The sequence below is a fragment of the Rhea pennata genome, chromosome 2 (assembly GCF_028389875.1).
Source record: "Rhea pennata isolate bPtePen1 chromosome 2, bPtePen1.pri, whole genome shotgun sequence".
In the NCBI taxonomy this organism is placed as follows: Eukaryota; Metazoa; Chordata; class Aves; order Rheiformes; family Rheidae; genus Rhea; species Rhea pennata.
The window spans coordinates 147,413,348-147,427,354 of NC_084664.1; the positions used below are offsets into that span (position 1 = coordinate 147,413,348).

At 35.5% G+C, this 14,007-nt stretch overlaps 1 protein-coding gene across 3 annotated transcripts in view; it reads right to left on the reverse strand.

Annotated features, from left to right (window-relative positions):
• The window catches only part of CSMD3 (CUB and Sushi multiple domains 3), a 683,676-nt gene that overhangs the window by 166,785 nt on the left and 502,884 nt on the right, over positions 1–14,007 (reverse strand). The gene's annotated exons all lie outside the window — the stretch shown is intronic.

The window sequence follows — 14,007 nt, forward strand, 5'->3', positions numbered from 1 at the left end:
TATATAAGACAGAAGTAACATTTCTGCTCCATTCAGCACTGGTAAAGCCTCAAGCCTCACTCAGCAGGAACATGATGTCAAGTTCTTGGCATCAAATAAATAAATAAATAAATAAATAAATAAATAAATAAATAAATAAAATTGAAGGAGTATGATCTTGCAGGAAATACTGAAAGAATTGTTTTTGCTTAGCCTTCAAAATAGGTAGACTGATCCCTTTTCCAGTATGTTGTAGATGCCATAAAGATAAAGCAACGAATTGTTCTTTTCATCCACCAATGACAGCTGAGTTAATCCATGTCCATTTTAGATGGGCAGCGGAGTTCAGAAGCATAAATGTAAAACACTGTGCTCCTATTTAAGTCATAAAGTACTACAGAGAAAATTAGAAAAAATTTGTAAAGTCAGAGTCCACTCTTATAACTCCAAATCCTTTTTCCACACAATATTACCATTTCTAAACAGCAGGGTAGAGATACATATCAGGAATTATCATTATTGAAGTCTACCTTATTTAGATGTCAAAATATCTAACAGTTAAACAAAATCAGAGAGATATTAAAAAGACATATGCTTCACTCTTTAAGAATTACAGCGATAAAACTAAGAATGAATCTAATTGAAATTAGATTGAAATCAGACATCTTGTTAATCACCGTTGAACAAATGCATATATCCAAAATAGATAAATTTCAGATAATTATCAATCATAATTCTTCATTTTTCTACTAATATAGTAACAAACAGAAAAATTTTCTTGGTTAAGAAAAATAATTCACCATATAACAGTGGTATAAGTTAAGTTCTGGCGTGCTACAGTCTTTTAGATCTCAAGTGATGTATACTGCACTCATTTTTTCTTTTTAAGTTTTGAAAGTGATATATGTGGCTCATGAAAGCCTCAAACAAAAACTGTAGAATTTGATGGGATTAGATTTGACCTACAGTATAGCTTTCTGCAGTAGATGAATAGTTTTTTTTTTTTTTTTTTTTTTTTTTTAATGTTGCTTGCCTCTGGAACAAGGAATGAGATCAAAACTCCACCTGGCTCAGAGCTCCCAGACAAGCGGGAAGATGGTGAGGTGCCTCCACACAAACTCTCCCTGGTTTCACGGTACACCTCAGGTCTTTGGCTCCAGGTGACATAACCACTGGAACTCCACGATAGATATTTCAGGACCTTGGCTTACTTCAGAAATACTAATTGAATAAAGCTGTGGTTCCTTCATTTAAGCAGTATTTTATTGTCTTCTACCCAAGTTAAAGTAGCAGGCTCTGAAAATGGAGCCATCTAAACAGAGAAAAAGTTGCTTAAATGATATTTTGCGCTAGAATAAAATATATTAGTCTTTGCAGTGAAATAGTCTCTGCTTATAATAAATGGAGGTAGAACAGATCTTTGCAGTTACCCTGTGCTCAGGATCACTCCTCTGAAAGAGCACACCAGTGTTATAGCTTCTACAGCTGAAAAATTGTAACTACATAAAAATTTTACAGTGCTATTCAACTCAAACCATCTGCAGCAGAGCTTTGATATGATATTTAGGGAACTTCTGGAGGAGGAAAACAAACAAACACTTAATAACAATTTATCTACCAACTAGTAAATGAATAAAAAAAGTGAAAAGAAAACTGGCAGTAATACAGTGTGCTAAGGGAGATCAGTTCAGACTCTTTTGTGCCTGTTTACACAGCAGGAGGGAGAGGGCATTAGATTTTTAGCTACAACAGCAGAACTGAAATGTTGATTCAAGAGAAAGCATGAATGAAAGATGTTTAAGGATTTATAGATGTCTTAAGAAGAAATAATCATCCCTTCCCCTCAGAAACAGAACTGTGTCTTTTTGGAGGCTATATAACTTCTGTAAGATGTGTTTATTCACCTATAGGCTCAGTTTTTATCCAAATTATATTTAATTTCAAGCCAGACTATTATTTGGTGGTACCATTCCTATTACAGGGTGAAGATTATAATGACTTGGAGGTACTACATATAGCTAAGGTCATATAGGTAGACAATAAAGTTGAGGTCTCACGGAGCATATTTCCTCCTCCATAACAGACAAGGACATAGCAAAGACATACTTTCATTAAGCTGAAGAAGAAAACTTACAACTGTGAGGCTGAAAGATAAAATTACATAAACTTTCTCAGAACTCACTAACTTTACGAGTTCAGTTAGAACTTCATCAGAACGGCACAGTGCCAGAAACCGACTTAGAAACCTACTAGAGAGCAGGTAAAAGATACTGCCTTCTGTATCTGGTTTCAAAAATAAGATTCTCACTATTTTTTTTACAGTATAATCTGCCTATAATAGCTGTATCCAAAAACCTTGGAAGTTGTTGTCCGCTCCCAACCTGTGTATCTCTACAGCGTCCCTTTATCCAAATGAGTTTTCTTGCACTAGCAGTGAACCAGAGCTGATACATGGAATCAGCTTTCTTGAGTTATCTGAGGATCTTGTTACACTATTGGAACAAAAATCTGTAATTCCTTACGTTTCCAAGTGACTGGTTTGACAGCACCAGAAGTTGACTCAAAGGCTGTTGTCTCACTATATTTTGGATGTGTGTGTACACTGGCAGTTTGAAAGGAAATTAGAGTCACGGTGAATGAATTTAATCTTAAAATTGAGATCTGACAACAAACGATATATTAAATAAAATGTCTGCAACCTTTTCAGTCTCTGCTTTCTTTGCCATCATTGCTGGTTACATCTGCAACACAGACTTTAGAGTTAATTTTACGTAGACAAAAGCACCCACTTTAGAAGATCTCTTCCTCAAATAATTCCTCCTTTCATTTTTCAACTGGATGTGTAGGTAGGTAAATTTATCAGTAGCTTCATATCTAAACAATATGTATTAGCTTATTGTAACAAACTGTTCTGAGGAGAAAGAAAGTCAAAATACTAAGTTGCCAAGAAAATAAAATACCATGTTCTGCATAAAATATTAACTCCAATAAATTTGTTTCAGTAGTTGAAGAGGGGAAAATATATTCAAATATAAACAGTAACAACAGTCATCTCAATTCAGCTACCTGAATATCTGAGTTAATCTAAGGTTAACATAGGATCATTCTCAAATCAATAGCAAATTAAATATGACAATTCAGTAACACATCTGAGAAAACAGCCCTAGAGCACCAAGATGACGCACTCTGCTGCCACGCATTACCCCACACTTTCCACTCGTCTCCATCCATGCTGGCTTACTGCTCCGGAAGCGAGACACACCACCGCTGCAATACAGGATACGGGACGTAGGGAGCTACAGGGATGCTCTGCCATACCTATCATTTGTTGCAGGCAAAGCAGTCTCAGCTGGGGGAATTTCACTCATTTTAATTTATTGCTAATCAACATAAACTTTTAATTACTGATTTGGGTATTGAGAAGCAAAAAAGGACATAAACAACTAAACTCTTAGGGAGACAGTTTTCCTTCCTCTTCCCAGGCTCAGCTTCAGTCCGTCACCTCTGCTCCCCCCTGCTCCGCTCAGCCGCCCTTGTTCTCCGCGCTCACCGCGCTCACCCCTCCCTGTCCCTGCGCGAAGGCAGCAGGCAGTGCAGGATGTGAGATCCTGTGCGTAACGGCCGCTCCTCACTTCTTACTCTTATCCTCTGTTACTCCGTCGCCTCTTACTGCTCCTCTGCCCTGGCGTGGGCTCCCCCAGGGCCGCAGCCCCTTGGGGGTGTCCCCGCTCCGGCGCGGGTCCTCCACGGGCCGCAGCCCCCGCGGAGGCAGCCCTGCCCCGGCGCAGGGCGCATCCTTCCAGGACCGCGTCTCCAGCCGGGCCCCCAGCGAGGTCCCTCAGCACGCCACCATGCTCATCAATATTAATATGATTTTGTCCTGAATACTACCTGTAGATTTTAGCAGGATAATTGCAACACCATGCTAAATTCAGCTGAGGTGTCAGACTGAAATCCAAATATATACTACCTGTATAAAGTGAAAGTTAGGAAATCAGCATCCTGCTCAGAGAACTTTGAAACAAGGTAGTGGTTTGTTCACATCTTTAATTACTAGCCTTTATTTCTGAACATGTCCTGAGAAAGTCTTGTGAAGTTAAACTGTAATGTAAAGATTTAATACCAGTACATTCGACAATTCTGTTAAAATCAAGTATTGAGCTCCTCTGAAAAAGAGAAAACATAGCAATTTTTTTTTCTTTTTCCTAAAATTTCTACTAGTCCTTGGAGCAATTATATTAATCAGGAAAGATATCAACTCCTAGGGATGCCATAAAGCAAAAACAAAGTAACGGGCCCATTTTTGTGCGCCTATATTCATCACCTACCACTACTTTGACAGAGAGGCTAGTTTACCCTATTGGTCCATACTTGTACTTAATATCTAGGTTCCTTCTGACCTCCACAGAGAATATCATCTAATCCTATCAACTTGCTACAGTCCAGTTTATTGACTTGGTTTAACATCACTTCTATCACTGCTTCCATTTTGACACAGTTCCTTGAAGCCACGGGAACGGCCTCTAGTGCAGGACCTCTCTGGTCTTCTCAGTAGTAAACTTAAGATAAATAATTTACTTAGCTTTTCTGCAATAATTTTACCTTGAATGTATTTTTGCCCTTGATCTTCTATTAACACTTTAATAAGTTTCCTGCTTTTCCCACCTTTGAAAAGTGTATTAATGGTTATGTTAAGTTCTTATATTTAAAAAGTTGTTTCTCAAAATGTTGCTGTCCACATTACTCTTTCTTTCATTTGAACACGATTTCTTTTTCCCTGGAATGCTTCTTTTAATTTCTAATTGATTCCTTGACTCTGTTGTTTCACCATGTGTTTTGACTATTCTTTCAGAGCTTGCTTCTGATTGGCAAGGCTCTAAAATCATGTTTCTAAAAGATTACCAGATAAGTACTTCCCTTTTTCCTGTTGTCTTCAGTTTCATTTTAATGAGCTCCCCCAGTCTGATACAGCTCCGCATATAAAGTTAATTTTTTTTTCCTTTTCTCCTGAGATGTCAAATTTGAGTGTGTTATGGACAGTCTGGGTACACTCTGAGCACATCATTGCCATATTTACTCTCATTGAGAAAATCTGCTCTGCTTTAGGCCAGCTGTTTCCATATTCATTTGATACTCTCATATTAAAGATGAAATAAAAATATGTTAACTAGACCACTAATGTTTGAATTGGGGATAATTAAAACATCACTATGATATTCTCTGCCCTTTATATGTGCTCTCAACTGTAACTCTGTCTAGCTTAATGCCTGATTGCACATTAAAAATTAGTCTCAGACCAAATCAATGTATTTCATATTTTCCTACAGTTCATACTACAAAAGTAAAGTGTTAAACTACAAATCAGTACACGATTATCAAAGCAACAGAAAAACAATAGTGCTGTACAGTACAGAAGGAAGTCCAATCGTTCTAATTCACAACACCACCACAACTTCTGCAGTAGTTGAACTACAGAAAATGTGTATTAGACAGAGTTGTAATTCATGTATTAATTTCTGTTAGCACTCCGCTACAATTCAAGATATAAGAATAAACATATAACAAAAGATTCCAGTGAGTACCTAAAAACTGGAAGTTTTGCTAACTGTTTCCTCAAAAGAGTTTGAAGTCAGAGAAAAGCTGTTATTTTATGCAGCTTACCACTGAAACATCAAGCAACATAAGATTTTAAAAGAGGTTATTCTCTTTAAACTGGAAGATTATCTTGTTTAGCAATCATTAAACAGATTGATTAACTCCTACATGTGGCACCGCCAAGAAGGAAAAGATAACTGAATTCCATTTTAAATATCGCAAGGTATTAATTCCGTATTTTCCAGTCCACAGAACCCTCACCAAGGCCCTGTCGTGACAGCGAATGGGTACAGCAAAGTTATTAAAAACCTTGCGAAAAGGAGGAAATGTGAGTTGTGCACAAGTAACCACCAACACATCGCACCTACTAGAACTTCTTCCAGTTGAGTGGGATCCTGAGGTATTAGACACGAGTGAGACCATTCAGGCTGCTGCTGCAGATGAAGTTAGAAACATGCAGATTCGTCAGCGAGAGCCACCACTGATGACTGCACCAGTTTCTTTAATGCCAGTTATTAATTAATTGCTTACCTTGATTTCTGACTTATAAAATCCTATCCTACTTCCGTGTCTTGCAGTCTTTAGAAAATAAATACTTGTTTATCTGTGTGATTACATGATGGAGTTTTTTTAATTCTAAGCATAGAATACTCTGCAGCCACTCTGTCTGTTCTTAAAAGACTTCAAAAAACAGTATGTACCTATGGTGTTAACATTTAGAACAGAATAAAGCATATATTTACTTGAACTAGTGCTAAAAGCTGTTCTTCAGCTCATAATACATGGTCGAATAATTGTTTGTTTTTAAACAAATAATAATGTATTTCAATTATCTTCTTGCAAAAATTATATGTTCAAAGCAAACAAACAAAACAGAAGATTGACAGTGAGCAGTATTCTAAATCCAGAGAAATCAGAGTTCATTCTGCATTTTCATCTGCTTTCTTATGCTTTCTTATGCTTTCTTTTATTATCTCTAAATAATTTAGAAACTGCATGACAGTTAATTTATGTATTTTATCATTTACATACTATTCTCAATATTATCAAAGCTCTATGTTGCATTTGCCTTTTTATTCATGATGTCAAACTAACAGTTGCATCTAAGTAGACATAGTTAAAATTATAGCATTGATACAAGTTTAAATTCAGATTTTTTGTAGTATGGAATATAGAAAGCTAAGGCTACAAAAATCAAGGTGTACATAGCCTAAATTGTTTTTCCTACATTCTAATATTTACTTCACTAAATTATGCTTCCAAAAATTGGCAACAGATTTAGTTCAACAGAAGATGAAGTACCTGATTTTGTGATGCACTCTATTTAACTAATCCCTTGAATACATTGGAAATTAGGATTCTCTGACAGCTGATTTTAATGAGATCATTGTAAATAACTACTATTCTTCATTTCTTATGCTTTATTTATCTTTATATTACATTAGCACTTTTTAAATGGAAGCTTGCAATAATTATAAATAACATTTATTATTCAACAGAACACTGTAAAGTCATATTATGGATTCCAAATGTATATGCAAAAGGTCAGACACTGAAAACAATGCTTGATATGGGTATACGTGTGTGTCTATATTTATTTTTAATTGTTTTACAATCTTTCTAGAATTTTTAACCTTTATAGTGAATTCCAGCAACATTTTCAAACTTTCTCTAATGTGAAGAGAAAAATAACTTTTACTCAAAAAATCTCAGAAAAGCTGAGATTGTAACATAATCACATTTTTCAAGAATTACTAGGTTTTGGCAAAATGCCAGACATTCTTATATTTGTATAGAAGTATCTTAGTTCCATTTCCTACTCACAAAACCATCTGTGCATTTTACAGTAAACAGTCAGTGGCTTGTCATAGTTAAAAATGAGCCAACTATCTCCAGCAAATAAAGACTGGTAACCAAATTTCTCCTAAACTAGTCCAAAATCCATCAGGTTAGGTTCCCTCTTTTTGGCTTCGTGACCTTGATAATTCTAGGCATACGATGGCATCCCTTCCATGGAGGAGGAGTAAAGCGGTTCATACAAAAGAGTGTGTGTGTGTGCAATGTGAAGATCAAATTCAGGTATACTCAGACCTAGATCCCAACTCTTTTACTTCTTCAGCAGTCTTCTAACTGCTAAGCTTTTGCACACACACAAAAAAAGTGACCTTACAATCTCTCCAAAATAGTGTTGTATGTTTTAATCTCAAGCAGATGGATGTACTTTTGAACAGTGTATTCAGGTATTTTGCTACACCTACTATTTCTTGTGTTGCTTCTCCAGGCAGTTCCCTGCAGAGCATGCAAGCCCAGTGAATCCTGTTCAGAGTCCAGACACAAATTGAAAAACGTTCCTTTCTAAGAAGCTCTCTGAATTCCCTTCAGTGACCTTTAAGACATCTGTCTCTCTCCAGTGACTGTATTGGAAAAGAAGCTTGGCATGGTAAAGGATCAGGCACCTATTTGTAGAAGATGGAAGTTTGGGAACAAGAATTCAGAGTTCAGAAGATATCTCGGTCACAATAGAATAAAACCCTTTCTACTTTCTTTAAAAATCCTTAAATTGCCTCTGCACATCTGACTACTAGCATCTAATTTATCAGAGCACGTAGCATTTGAGTGGCATTCTCTGTATTCAAAACACAAGCCTAACTGACTTCAGTCCTACTTCTAAGTGCTTAGATCATGGTTCATTTTATCGTATAAAACAGATGTCTCATCCTGGACAACAAGAAAATTAGAAATGCACTGTAAGTAGTCAACACATGGTAACTTCGAGTAAAGCATACTAGTTAAGTGGTTACACTGAAGATGACTTTGGAACTACGGAACAGAGGCAAACACAGAATCCAATTCTCCACAACGGCATGCAGCTTCATTAACTGCAGGAGTATGCTTTTTCTTCTGCCATTGCCTGACTCATTCCTTAACACTTCCAAACTTGGAAATAGATGAGGTAATGGCCCTACATATTTCGCCATCAGACACTAAGCAACTATTTATTGTCACTGAATCAAAGCAAAACAAAAATCTGCCTTCCTCTCCCGACCACAACAGTAAGTAAGATCACAGCTTATTTACATCCTCCCCTGCATGGCAGCCTTAATTCTGCCCTTGACTAACTTTTGTGTTAGATTTCCCTGCCTTAACTTTCCTTTTTATTGTAAAATAAACACCACATCATTTATTGTTTATAATGATCTACAACTTTTATACACATAACTATCATATTCATTCGGCAGTATAATACTTTTATACACATATACACATTATATCACTGTTTAATTATACTTCAAATACAGTTCTTATTGCTTTAAAGGACAAATTCGTCTCTCCTCACACATCATCTTGCCTCTCCTCTTCTGTCACTCCATGATTAACAGCTTTAAACATAAAGTTATGGGAAGTAACAGAGTAATCAGCAACATTACACACTATCATAAACACAGTCACTGAAGGGAGCCATGGCTTGTTTTTCACTAGTGGTTTTATAGCTTTTATTTATAAAGATTTAGCTTTCAAGTAAATACATCTGTCTTGTATCCTTCCTGTTTTTATAGTGTAAGTATAAGTGCACCTCCATAAAGTTTTTCTTTACCTATTCAAAGATGCTAGTTAAGCACAATAGCGCATGATTAAATACACAGCACACAAAAATACAGCTATACCTTTTCTGAATGCTCATTTAAGAAAGGCTCATTTAAGAAGTAGATAGTATAGTAATAGAGAGAGAAAAAAAAAACACACAGTAACAGTCAAAATCCAAGAACAGGTGGCACAACGTGTTCACATGCTCATGGTAATTAATGAATCTCCTGCTGTAATGTCATTTAGCTAGTCATAATTCAAATGCAAAATTAATAGGAATAAATTTTTCTTTTTTTTTTAACTAAAAGCATCAGGCTTGAAGTGGAGGGAAATGGTCTTCTACATTTTCAACATCACCTACACTGTCTCTTCCAGGAGTTTTAACTATGCTTTTAGTACTTTTACTGCCATAACTGGGTGCTGACTCACACTGGCCTTTGCATTCCAGTAAAGAGTAATTCTCTCAGTAATTGTGTTGGACTTTATTGCAGAAAGTCTAGCTATTTAAACTTAATGTCATTCTCAAAATGACATGAGGTCTTTTTCTTACAAGAGAAATAAAACTGCAACAGCAAATATCAGCCTGACAAATTAGATTTATGAAATATTACAAGAACTTAAATATGTTTTTAACAAAACATTTTAATGAGCAGTAACTGCAGCCAATCTAAAATACAGCTACTGCTCTACACTATAGTAGACTTATAAGACTACTTTGGTAGTCTTATAATAAAGTGTAATCCTGATCTCACATTTTAGATATTCATTTGATCCGTTCTTTCCTTTAAAAGTAGGCAGTTTTGTCTAGAAATGTATTTTGTTTTGTTACTTTGTTGAAAAAGATGAAAATGTTGAATACCACAGATGGAATTCAGTGAGTGTTAGGCTTCTAAAAAGCGGTTTGTGCCTTTCAAAATCTTTTTACTTGCTTATATATGATAGCTGAGGATTTTGGAATATAATCAAAGCATTCTACATTTATACTCCAAAAGTGCAGAATTAGACAAATATGCTAATGAAAGTTCCAATTGTTTTGATCAAAATCATTACATCCAAAATAATAGAAACACATTAAAAGTGCCTTAATTTTTACCCACATTAAATTGACCAACATATGTCAATTGTACCTAAATGTTCTTATAGTGTACTTGAGCATTATGAAGAATTATAAATCAGATTTCCTAGAGATTCAACCTTGTCTTTACCAATTCTATACAGAAATCATCCAAGAAAGTATTTTAGCCTAACATGCCCTTGTCTTGTATCTTCTTACAGGAGATTTATGTCTTTGCTTATGATAAGAAAATTCTCTACTCTTTATAACATAGTCAATAATGGTTAAAATGATCATTTAAAAATTTTTAATGAAGCCTGGAAAAATACAGTGTCTGACTATGGTTTATCATGTAAATAATGGGCTGACTAGAGTAATGGTTTTAGAAGACCACACTGGTATGCAAATACCACATAAAAATCATAGCTTTATTACATAAGAAGTGCATAAAAATGCCATAAATAAAGCCTCTAAAATAATCAATAGCACATGATTGATGAGAAAGCTGTCAACAGTTAATGCATTACAAGATAATAAATAATAAGATTAAGCTTTTCTGTGCAGTCTTCCACCCTGAAAGGTTTCAGATATAACCCTGACATGATCTATCCGAAACAGCTTGGTAAGTTAATATGGATAAGAAAGAAACAAAATCAGCCATACAGAAAAGCAGGAATCAGCACAAGCGAAACCAAGAGTCAATGTAAGAGTCCAAACAAACAACAGGTATTCCCTCTGACACTGCAGTTTTCAGGAAAACATTTACTTGGGAGACAACTGCCACTCCTTTTCCCAGATCCTAATAATGTGAATTATCTTCCAGGTCCCATGACTGAGGTACAGCCATAGTTGTTCAAGCTCTTCTCTCCCTCCTCATACTGCACATGCATCTAGCCTTTAGCATGGTCTAATCATAACCTACCACTGCTATTGTGTAATCATGTACTGACGCCCACAAGACTAGGCATTATGATTTGTTATTGCAATTATAATTATTAAGAGCGTTTCTGTTGTTTTTTAACTTCATGGTATAGAATTGTTTTATGAACAATATTTAGAATGCCAAGACTTTTTTTACACTTCTTACGACAAACAGTGCAAATGAATATAATGAGACCTGATGTTTTGTTACAAAATGAGAGCAAGTCATGTCATAACCAGTTATGACATTATCTGAAATTGTTAGCTATATCTTTCACATGGAAATATTTGGAAGCCATGATTCAAATATTTTTATATTTCTAACCTACTACAATGAGGTATAGCAACAGTTGTTAGTGGTGGAAAAATTCTGTTAGGAACAAGATTTTACACTCAGCCATGACTATGATTTCCTACTATGGGACTTTCTGTTATTCTGCAAACAACTGTTGCTCTCTACCAAAAATTTTAAATGAACTATAGTTGGTGAAGCTAAGAGAAATCATTAATCATCATCTCTGCCACAGCAACATTTAATCTGCATATGTTAATTACATCCTGTTCTTAATATCCACCATTAAATGCCAAATAGCTTGGCATATTAGCCTGGATAATCTTTGCATGTGTTCATAAAAGAATGAAGCCAATGATTTGGTTCACTTCCCACACTTATTAGAGAGGCTCAAGGTCATTTTAAATAATGATTTTAACCAAATGCAAGTCAAGCCAAATACACATAGGACTAGGCCATAAAAATATTGTGCGCATAAAGCTACAAACATCAGTTTTATACACTGATTTTTTCTTTCTCTCTCTCTCTTTTTTTTTTTTTTTTTTTTTTTGTAAATTTAGTCCTCCTTTTGATCCTGAAAGCTTCTGCTCAGCTTTAGCTAACTCCAAAACCATCAGTGGCTGACTTTCAGGGTCTGTAGCTAGTCATATTTTCTGGTTTTGCACATTTCCAGGAAAGCATGTTTTGACAGACCAAGCAATTCATCAGGCAATTCATGGTGAAGCCTGCCCAGATCCGAACACTGATGTTCCTATGGGACTTGATCTAGTAGACATTTTCAGGCCATGCTTAAAGCTTTCCTAAAAGATTGCCCTTCTAATATAACACAGTCATAGCCTTCATTTTAATTCTGAATGGATAAGGAATTTCTACCCACGGTTTATATAAAAGCCTAGGTCTTAGAAACAAGGCCCATTACTCCTTTCTGTACTTGGGTGATCCAAACTCATCTACCCTCTCTCGTGAGTATATCTGAAGTTATTTCAAGTTATTTGGAACGGGTAGAGAGATGGCTCTCCACCCTCCTCTGCTCAGATTCCACTATTCAGTGAAAAAATCAGTATTTATTGCTACAAGAAGAGTTTTGACTTAACAGGGTATGATTTCGCATCACTCTCTGTTAGCTTCACCCTGATACCAGCTTTGTTCATATTATTTATCTAAGGATTTTCTTCATGTCAAATGATCAAATATTATTGACGTAAATTCTCTTGGGGGGGGAAAAAGGCTTGTCTATGTTTTTTGAATGACACTGCCTATCCTTACAAATCCAACTCTGTGTGGCATAAAGCTTTTTCCCTTGACACCCGAGAGACCTCTGGAATACTGAACGTTCTCCTGGCCTTTCTTCTGCCCCACTTAGAACCTGTGAACATGAGTAGTCAAAATACGCAGTAACAATATTTCTCTCTATCAATCATATGCATTTTGTATTTTGAGGTGCCTGTCTCCCCTGATAAGACTTTATGGGTAAATATCACTCACAGGAATATAACAGAGGATCCTAAATTCTAACATGAAATTAAAAGTCTGAAAGTTTAGGTAGAATGCTGTACAACTTTTATACAAACTTCTTGCTGAACTTGCTACCTAAAGCTCTAGATCAAAATATTACAAGCATAAATTTTCATAAATAGTTTTTTTTTTCATAAAAAGAGATAGGGAAATGACAAAATAGTATATTTTGAGGTTTGTTGTATACCACATTTTATTGTAACATCGTCAGTTTTAATCAAGTTTCAAAAATGCAATTGGCAGAATGGAGGCATCTTATTTCTCTACTACAGCCAAGTAAATCTTTCACCTGGGTAAGACTGGACAACTGAGAGGTTTCAAAATTCAGCTCCCCTATTGCTTCTGCCAGCCCTCATGTAATGGAAAGCTAATCTATTGTTATTGTCTTCTTTTACACAGGTGTATATATATATATATAAATATCCTGTTTTTTCCTGAGTAAAATCCCCCCAGAGTTGATTATCTAGTAAAAATATTGTAATTGTACCACAGACTCACATCTACAAATCTTTACAAACTCCAAAGCAGAGAAAACCATTATAAGTAAAGGTATAGTCAAATTAACTGTAAGGCCCAGGCTTTTTAATGGGGATTATAGTGCATGCTACAGAGGTGTAGGGCCCGTCATCTTCGAAACAAGGCCCTGTTCATCCAGAAAAAAAAATAGTCTAGTTAGAATTAGTGACATCTGTCCACTACCCAATGTATTGTAAGATTTTTTTTCTTTTAGTAAAATTATAGTCATTTCCGTCCAAGTAAAAGACTCTCCCTTTAGTGAATATGTTCAACGTTAAGATAATCAGATAGCTCTGGAAGACTATTATGTAGATAGAATGAACATAATCAGTGCATCTTTGATAAAGAAATTCTTTATTTATCTTTACCTATGAAAAAGATCTCTTAAACGAAGAAATCCTTTCTCTTGCATACAACAAGCTTTCTCGTCAACCCCTCTCCAGAAGTTAGATGACATCTGTATATCATTTTTAAATGAGAAAGAAGCTTCCAACTTGAAGCTTAAAACACATTTCCAAATGGTCGAACACATTTCCAAATAAGTTTGTTA